Here is a 9,535-nt window from a genome sequence, read left to right on the forward strand (position 1 = left end):
TAAAATATGATTTTTTTTTATTAAATAAAATAATATGTACGCTTAAGTTAAACGATTATTGCGGAAGTACAAATAACGATTCATTATTTTCCATAATTCGTACATCGATCAGTCACGGTTAGTGAACTTAATAACATATAATAGTGTAATTTCAGAATCTAATTTGATTTTGATAATGAATTGTCCATTAATATGTTTTTGCCTCCCTTGGATGGTATGTATCCTTGACAAATCTGCATTGCAAATCGTAATAAGTTTACATAGAATATGATGATAAATGGAGTAATTCGTTGTTTTCATGTGTGACATTAATTATATATACACATTTTAATATAAAATGATGCTGGTGACATTTTTAGTTTATTAAAGGGAAAAAGTCAAAGTGATAAAATTACAAATACTGAATTACTATACAGGATGTGAAATATTCATTGTTGAAAAAAACCACAAAAGATACATTGACAATCATGTCGCGAGTATTTGTAGATAAATGCCTTCTTTCGGTCACTATTTTGACAATAAGTGGACTTATTGCAGGAAAATCAATCAATGGTAAGACTTTTTGTGTAACTCTTTTACTTTTTTATTATTCTCGCAGCAAAAACAAAACTGTTTGAATATAGAATATATAATTATGTTTGTACATTGTAAGAATGTAAATCTGGTTTAAAGGCTATCTTAATTATTATTGTTTGCCTTTGCTAGTAGGGGACATTGGTGACCAAAGGGTCTGAGTATTTCATCTACTGTATCACTAGCCTGTCAGTCATCACATTGGGAGTTCGAACCCTGTACGTGGCAGGTGCGTGCGACTCTGATCTTATTTGACTAAAATTGTCAGTTTTCTTGCCGTAGTCCTGTGTTCTTCCCGTACATTTCGGTTTCATCCACCAATAAAAACTAACCGCTATAATGTATAGCCAATAGTGATGGAAGTGGCATTAAACACCAACAATCAATCAATCAATCTTTGATTGTACGGCTGGTTTTTTTTTCGGAAGAGTCGGGTGGTGGTGGTTGATTTTGTCTGTTTTGCTACCCATTGTTTTTAGTAATTCCTTTTATCCTTTGACGAAATATTAACAAATTTACTTTGGAAGTTGATGCAGCGGTCTTAAGATGAAAAAGTAACAAAGGAGCAATCATACAATAAGACACAAAAAAAAATACCCCAGAAAAAAACTAATGGCCACAAAGAAAAGAGGTAAGTTAATAACTTATGATGATGCTGAAAATTAAAGCCGTGTTTAACACGAGATTACAAATAACTGTAATCGAATGCAGTCTAAATTGAGTAAAACAGGATTCGTCCTTTATCTGTTTGGCTAATAGAGTGACTCAGATACCCGTATGTTGCAAGGGAGATAACCAGCCTTAGGATTCGTAGACATGCATTAAGGGTTCCTTTGCGATATTCTGTGTATCTTTCTGTCAACCTCTGGTTTAGTTTTAGCCTCTCAATCAGACAAAATGTGAATGTGTTTTGGTGAATCATGCGCAGTCATTGTGTTACCGATGTAAAAAATTAAGCCCAACAATTTGCTATATTTGCATGTCTAATTTAAAGACGAACACTGTATTATTATCTAGTATTATTACTAGCTTCACACTAGTTATAGGGTAATATTAACAAGACATTACTTCAAAAGTGTTGTTTGAGTTTGAAAAGTAAACTCTCCAATGATATCAGGTTCCAATGCTGACTATAAATAAAAGCATCTACATTTCTGAAGTCACGTGACAAAAATCAATCGTCTAAAACGATCATAGATGATCACGTGAGAAGAAAATTTAAAATATGGCAAATTCATCTTTGTGTAAGAGGTTTTTAATTGTTTTGTGTTCGGATCTGTAGAATCGGTGTGTCCGAATTTCAAAGTGGAAAAAATAAATCGAAGTTTTATGCTTTTTGTAACGTTTATTCCCGATGATCCTATCAAAATACATTTTAATAACTAAAAAATAAGTAAAGATATCTTCATAGTAGCATTTAATTTAAAACTATATGATATTCTACAGAAATGATTTATCTTAAAAAGTTAATACTTTTGTCCTTTCATAATTTGTTCTTGAAAGCAGGTCATTGGTAGTCTCTGCTTTTAAATGACCGATTGATTGATTGATCTTTGGTGTTTAATGACACTTTCTACACTATTGGCTATTTCGTATCGACTAGAACCACAAAGCTTCGGCAAAAAAACATACAATCCAAGTCAATTAGGATTGGAGTCGAACGCACCTGCCACGAACTCACAACCTCAGTGTTGATAGGCTAGTGATATGGTAGTTGAACTACTAGACCACTTGGCCACCGAGGCCCCCTCTGTACTAAATAAATAACATGCTTATTAAGACTATCAATATATTGAGCTTGATCTATTGCACAAGACATACTTCTTTTGTTGAAGATTTTCTGTTGACTTATAACCCACATATCCCTTTAATCTGATATTTTATACGGATGTTTTAATTGGTCCAAGTTTTATTTATATTACATGTTTGACGTTTGAGTTAGTGAAATAAAAAAAAAATGTAAAACTACCCAATAACAGCTGATTTAGATCCATCACAATAAGTTCTGCACAATGTCATCATTCCGTTATAACATTTTATGTTGAAACATTTTGGATAATCTGTTTCAAACATACAATGTATCATTACATGTAAAGACGAAGAATACCAGCCCAAACAGAAACAAAACAGTTACATTTTGTAAGTAAAGTTGCAGTTGAAAACCAAGAAATTGGAGATTTTCTGTAATTTTTTCTAGAATTGTCGTTGGTTCATGTATGTTATATCTTTTTTCGTTAATTATATTAGTTATACATTAGTTCGTAAGTTTTTTCGTTTGAATTGTTTCACATTTGTCGTGTCGGGACCTTTTATGTATAGCTGATTATACGGTATGGGTTCTTCTCATTCTTAACGGCCGTACGGTGACCTATAATATAAAATAAACCTTATATATAATCCTCATTTGAACTCTTGTGGATAGTTGTCTCCATATTTTTTTAATGATGCTAATTTCAATAAAATACATACGTGCATTATTTAATGTTATTATGATAAAGTTCTAATTTCGTTTTTCGTCTGTTTTTTTTTTTATAAGGCGTTTCATGTGGATCTGATGAATTCCGTTGTAAGAATGGTAAATGCATAGCACTTGACTGGAAGTGTGACGGCATGGTAGATTGTGGCGGATATGACGAATCAGACGAAAAAAACTGTAAACGAGGTATACTATGACATACATTTAAACTATTCAAAATAGTATTGCCTAACTCAATGTAACTTGCTTTATTCGTAGGGCAAACATCTGAAAGTTAATGAAACTTAAGGATTTTTAATATATAGGTCTAGTACACACATGTACTCATATCTCGTTTAAACGCCTACTATAATTTAGAGACAAAAGTAGCTTATCGATGTCCAAGTCTCAAGTATGCAAATTCGTTGAGAAATTATAAATCAAAGGGAAACTGAGGTAATCGCATGAATTCCAAAAGTTGCGAGACTAAGCGAGTCGACAGGGATAATTATAATCATCATCAACAATGGATTATTTCTCCTGCAATACTTACAGTATTTATGAGGCTTCCATCTTGAACGTATTACACGACGGGTGCCGTATGTGGATCAGGATCTACTTACCCTTTTGGAGCACCTGAGATCACCCCCGGTTTTCGGTGGGGCTCGTGTTGCTCAGTCTTTAGTTTTCTTTGTTTTGTTTTGTGTACTGTTTGTCTTCCTTTTTTTTTTTTTTTTTGCCATGGCATTGTCATTTTGTTTTCGACTAGTGAGTTTAATTAACCCTTTGGTATCTTTCACATCTTCTCAGTTTATTTTTCTTCAATTCACATAAGGGGGCGACCATTTGATATTCTGGGGGGGGGGGGGGGGGCAGGAGGATTTGTTTTGGATGGGGTATTTATTTTTGTAGACCAAAAGGACAGATTATTTATTTTCTGCACTGTTGAAGCATGATTTTTCATTTTCATTAAAACAAGGGACTGATTATCTATTTTCACAATTATATTTATAATATTTGAAAACAAACAATTTTTAAATTCTTAAATAAATAACATAGTCAATTAAGTCAATCAGAATTAATCATCATCCTCTGGAAGTTAATCTTCTGAATTGCAAACTGCATATATTGCATACGTACAAGGTATTAAAGCTGGGCTGTAACTAGACTCTTTTAAAAGTTGTCAAACATTTTTGCCGAGCGGAGCGAGGTGAAAAAAAAATCAGCGAAGAATCTGTGGTTCGCTGAGGGCCCCAAGAAGCTATAGAAAAAATTGCGCAAAATCATGCATTATTCGCGTTTCCCAGACCCTTTCTTAAACTGAAACGCAAGCTTTTAGTTTTTAGGGATCAAAAGACCAATATGTACAGTAGGACAAAGCAAAAAATGTTTTAGTTTGCAGAAAAACCTTTTATGCCTGTCAATTATGTTTTTTTTTCAAATTAAGTTAAGGGGGGGGGGCTGATTATCATTGATATAACTATGTCAAGTCAGTTTTTATAACACATTTCAATTACAACTTGATGTAGTTCCTAACTGGGAAAAATTTAAAGTAGTTTGTAATAGACAAAAGGTCCTTAAATATAATAAAACTTAAGTTTAAAACATAATTACTAAATTACAAATAGAATGCAACACTAAGAGAATAGTCATAAAGAACGGCAATCAATGAACAAAAGACAAACCCGGGAACAGATAAAACACAAAACGACAAACATTATAGACAATCAACACTGAAAAATAAATATAAATGAGAAACATGGATCTCAAAAAACAGGGGCTACGTCAGAGGGTGAACAGAACTTGCTTCTTGCAAGACACTTGCCGTGAAAACAATTTGATATGAAGACAAACTTTTGTTTTGAAATTTCCAACATGAGGCATTTGCCTCAATGTAGTTACGGCCCTGTAATAAAAGTGAGGTAAATGTTCACGAGACAATATACCTCAAGTGAAATGAAACCCATTTTCAAACATTTCAAACACATTAATATTTATATTATTAAAAGATTTGGGAAGTTTTCCCCGAAAAAAATATGAAAAAAGACGAATTTTGGAAGAATCTGGTGCCATTTCATACTTCAGAATAGCATTTATAAAATGGCTTCAAAGACCTGCCAAGTTATTTTCAATAAATTGTAATTCAGGTTATTTATTTTCAAACTACCACAAAACAAACCATTCATTTTTAGCTCACCTGGCCCAAAGGGCCAAGTGAGCTTTTCTCATCACTTGGCGTCCGTCGTCCGTCGTCGTCGTCGTCGTCGTCCGTCGTCGTTAACTTTTACAAAAATCTTCTCCTCTGAAACTACTTGGCCAAATAAAACCAAACTTGGCCACAATCATCATTGGGGTATCTAGTTTAAAAATGTGTCCGGTGACCCGGCCAACCAACCAAGATGGCCGCCATGGCTAAAAATAGAACATAGGGGTAAAATGTAGATTTTTGGCTTATATCTCTGAAACCAAAGCATTTAGAGCAAATCTGACACGCGGTAAAATTGTTTATCAGGTCAAGATCTATCTGCCCTGAAATTTTCGGATGAATCGGACAACCCGTTGTTGGGTTGCTGCCCCTGAATTGGTAATTTTTAGGAAATTTTGCCGTTTTTGGTTATTATCTTGAATATTATTATAGATAGAGATAAACTGTAAACAGCAATAATGTTCAGCAAAGTAAGATTTACAAATAAGTCAACTTAACCAAAATAGTCAGTTGACCCCTTAAGGAGTTATTGCCCTTTATAGTCAATTTTTAACCATTTTTCGTAAATTTTTGTAATCTTTTACAAAAATCTTCTCCTCTGAAACTACTAAGACAAATTTAACCAAACTTATCCACAATCATCATTAGGGTATCTAGTTTAAAAAAATGTGTCCGATGACCCCGCCCGCGAACCAAGATGGCCGACATGGCTAAAAAATAGTACATAGGATAAAATGCAGTTTTTGGCTCATATCTCTGAAACCAAAGCATTTAGAGCAAATCTGACGAGGATAAAATTGTTCATTAGGTCAAGATCTATCTGCGCTGAAATTTTCAGACCAATCAGGCAACACGTTGTTGGGTTGCTGCCCCTAAATTGGTAATTTTAAGAAAATTTTGCAGCTTTTGGTTATTATCTTGAATATTATTATAGATAGAGATAAACTGTAAACAGCAATAATGTACAGCAAAGTAATTTCTACAAATAAGTCAACATGACCAAAATTGTCAATTGACCCCTTAAGGAGTTATTGCCCTTTATAGTCAATTTTTTACAATTTTCATAAATTTTGTAAATTTTTGTAAATTTTTACAAAATATTTTCCACTGTAACTACTGGGCCAAGTTCATTATAGATAGAGATAATTGTAAGCAGCAAGAATGTTCAGTAAAGTAAGATCTACAAACACATCACCATCACCAAAACACAATTTTGTCATGAATCCATCTGTGTCCTTTGTTTAATATGCACATAGACCAAGGTGAGCGACACAGGCTCTTTAGAGCCTCTAGTTGTTATTATCAATGCTGAGTTATTTATTTTCAAAATCCACCTCTAGAATATCAAATGGTCGTCCCCTAACACTAAGACAAATATGGTTATTTATTTGTATTTTCTTCATAATTCATAGCCTTTAATTTGACCAATGAACTTTATTTACATTGGGTAAAGAAATAATTAACTGAGTTGGGGTGCACAAAGGTCAAGTTAGGTTAAACGCTGTTTTAAATTTATATTAAAAAAAAATACAAATTCAACACATTTAATTGACTACTGAAATTCCAATCTGCCTAAGAATGAAGCAGTGGTGAAAACATGACAAACAAAAACCCTCTCAAGTTTACAGTTATTTATGTTCAAAAGGTGTAGTGGTGCACGACTATACACAAATAGTACATTTTATCTTATCCTGACAAAATGGTCATAGAAAATATTCCACTTTATAAAAAATTGTATACGATAATATTGTTGTAAGAGTCTCAAATATGTTTCAACAATTATGGGGACTTATACCTTATAATTGAATACGAATCTTTAAAAATACATAAACATGTATGGTACTGATATACAAATAAGAAAATGCGGTTTGATTGCCGTTAAGATAACTATCCACCAGAGACCAAATGACGTAGAAGCGCAACTACATGTATATGTCACCATACGGCCGTCTACAAATTTTACTGTCTATCCGTCTAACTGAAAAATGAATAACAAATCGGTTTCCGTTTGGCATTTTTATCGACGTGTACTCAACAATTACCTTCTCCGAACTTGTTTTGGAATGTGTAAATTATAATCGAATGGCATTATGCTGGTTGTTGGTTTTTTTTTGCAGAAGATAATTGTGACCTGTATGCATGGTTCTACTTCCGATGCGAGATTACCCATCGATGTATACCAAAAACGTGGAAGTGTAATGGGGTACCAGAATGTCTTTACAACGACCGTTCTGATGAAAAACATTGTCAAGGAATAAAACATAAAAACTGAAATCTTATTCTGATATCTTATTCAAATATCTTACTGTACATTGTATTAACATATGTTTATTAAACTGAGTAAATTTTTAATAGTCATCTGCATTTAAAAAAAAGTGATAGTTTTAGTTTTTTGAAAACAAATGGAATGCACATTATTATAGTTATAGAGTTATACATTTACAATGTACACACAGTCAGCTTCTGAATAGGCTAGATGACTAAGCATGTAATATAACTATCCTAACTCGAAATAAAAATGAACAAAATACATGTACTGCTCATATATGAGGTTCTGGATTGGGGGAGGGAGAGGGGGAAGGGGTCCTTCATTTCTGTGTTCTTTAATTTTTAGGCCATTTTTCTCTATTATTTATACTTTTTGCCCATTATTCTCTATTTTTCATATTTTAGCACCTCATTATTCTCTATTCTTTTTTTTCTAGTCCATTTTTCTCTGTTCTGTAAACCCCCATCCCCACCCTCATATCATTACCAACTTTAGATAGTTACAAACATGCAACAGTAATTAGTTATCAGCCTGTTTGTTGGACTACTGATAATGGAACGAAGAAAATGACTTTCATGTTTGTGTCCATTTATATGCTATCTTTTTGTGCTGTCGAAATACATTTTAAATCTTTAACTTTTATTTCCAATATCTATCATAATATAAAAAAGGAGATGTGGTATTCTGATTGCAAATGAAACTACTATCAAATAGAGACCAAAGAACGAGGATGTTAAGACTATTAATATTTCATCTTACGGCCTTCAACAATGAGAAACCCCCTTACCATATAATCAGATAAAAGACCCTGGTATTACAGAATTTGAGACAACTCAAAAGAGATCGGCCTAATTGATGCTAATAACAAACAATTAAAAAAACAAATACGACAGACAACAACCAACAACAACCAGTGAATCACACGTTCCTGACTTACGACAAAACATACAGCATATGAGGGGATTAAAACGTGTGTGAGCGCTTCACCTTCCCCTTACTTACAGTATTTAAATAGTACAATATAAGACAATACTGTAAAAGCAATTGGAAAGGGGTTTACTCATCAGATTGGCACAATGCACAAAGAACAACTAAAAAAAAGAAAAAAGACATATACATAAATTTGATTTGGAAGTTTGGTTGTACCTGTAGAAAACTTATTTCAAACGGGATAGCACATACTAATTTTAACGGAGATGTTGTTTACCCTGCCCGGTAATTAAGATACGATCCGGGTAAACGTAGTAATCTTCTAAATAAACTTATTGTTAAAAGTTACCAATTCAACCCTGTAATTAGATCTTTGAATATTGTTTTATTGGTATAAATATTGATTTTGTTATCAGTAAATTAAAATTAGACTATAAATATTATTTTTATTTTCATATGCACATTCATGGCTCTACAACCTGTCGATACCTTTATCTTGGCATTGCACTAAGTCATCTTTTTCTCTGACTGTTAGGAAGCCACCATTTGATTTTTATGGGGGGGCTAGGATGAAAAATGTTGTCCTGCCTTTTTATTTTTCCCTCTATTCGGTCCTGCCTTTTTATTTTTCACTCTATTTGGTCCTGCCTTTTTTTTTTAGTTTATCCTGACTTTTTTTTTAACATAAATTGTCATCCTGCCTTTTTTTGCAAATACCCATAAAAATCAAATGGTAGCTCCCTTAATGACATATTTCCACTAAATCCATTTGATGTTGGATGTGTACCGATTGGTATTTTAGTCTTAGATGCATGCTTTTTGTTATTAGTTGTTATCAGCTTTATTCTTGCTGTCAGTAACTGTGAGTACTATCAGATCCGTACTTCTTGTTTTTTGTTGTGGGGGATGCATAAATTCCATGTCTCGTCAGGTCTGTGTTTTTGTAAGTTGTTTTTTTTGCTGTGTATCGTTCTGTGTAGGTTCAGCCATTTTTTAGAGATGTTTATAGTGTGTTCTTGTGTTCTAATGCTACACAACTGTCCCAGGTTTTGTTGAGGGTTTGGCGCTTACTAACATGTTTAACCCCGCCCCAATTGTGCCT

General features: G+C 33.2%; 1 long non-coding RNA gene across 1 annotated transcript; it reads left to right on the forward strand.

Moving 5' to 3' along the window:
* Positions 1–427: 427 nt before the first annotated feature.
* Positions 428–7,763, forward strand: LOC127722457 (uncharacterized). Its single transcript, XR_007991739.1, has 3 exons — positions 428–552; positions 3,110–3,235; positions 7,352–7,763. It is a non-coding gene; the product is annotated as an uncharacterized LOC127722457 (long non-coding RNA).
* Positions 7,764–9,535: the final 1,772 nt, after the last annotated feature.

Source organism: Mytilus californianus, unplaced genomic scaffold, assembly GCF_021869535.1.
Source record: "Mytilus californianus isolate M0D057914Y unplaced genomic scaffold, xbMytCali1.0.p SCAF_12, whole genome shotgun sequence".
Classification (NCBI taxonomy): Eukaryota; Metazoa; Mollusca; class Bivalvia; order Mytilida; family Mytilidae; genus Mytilus; species Mytilus californianus.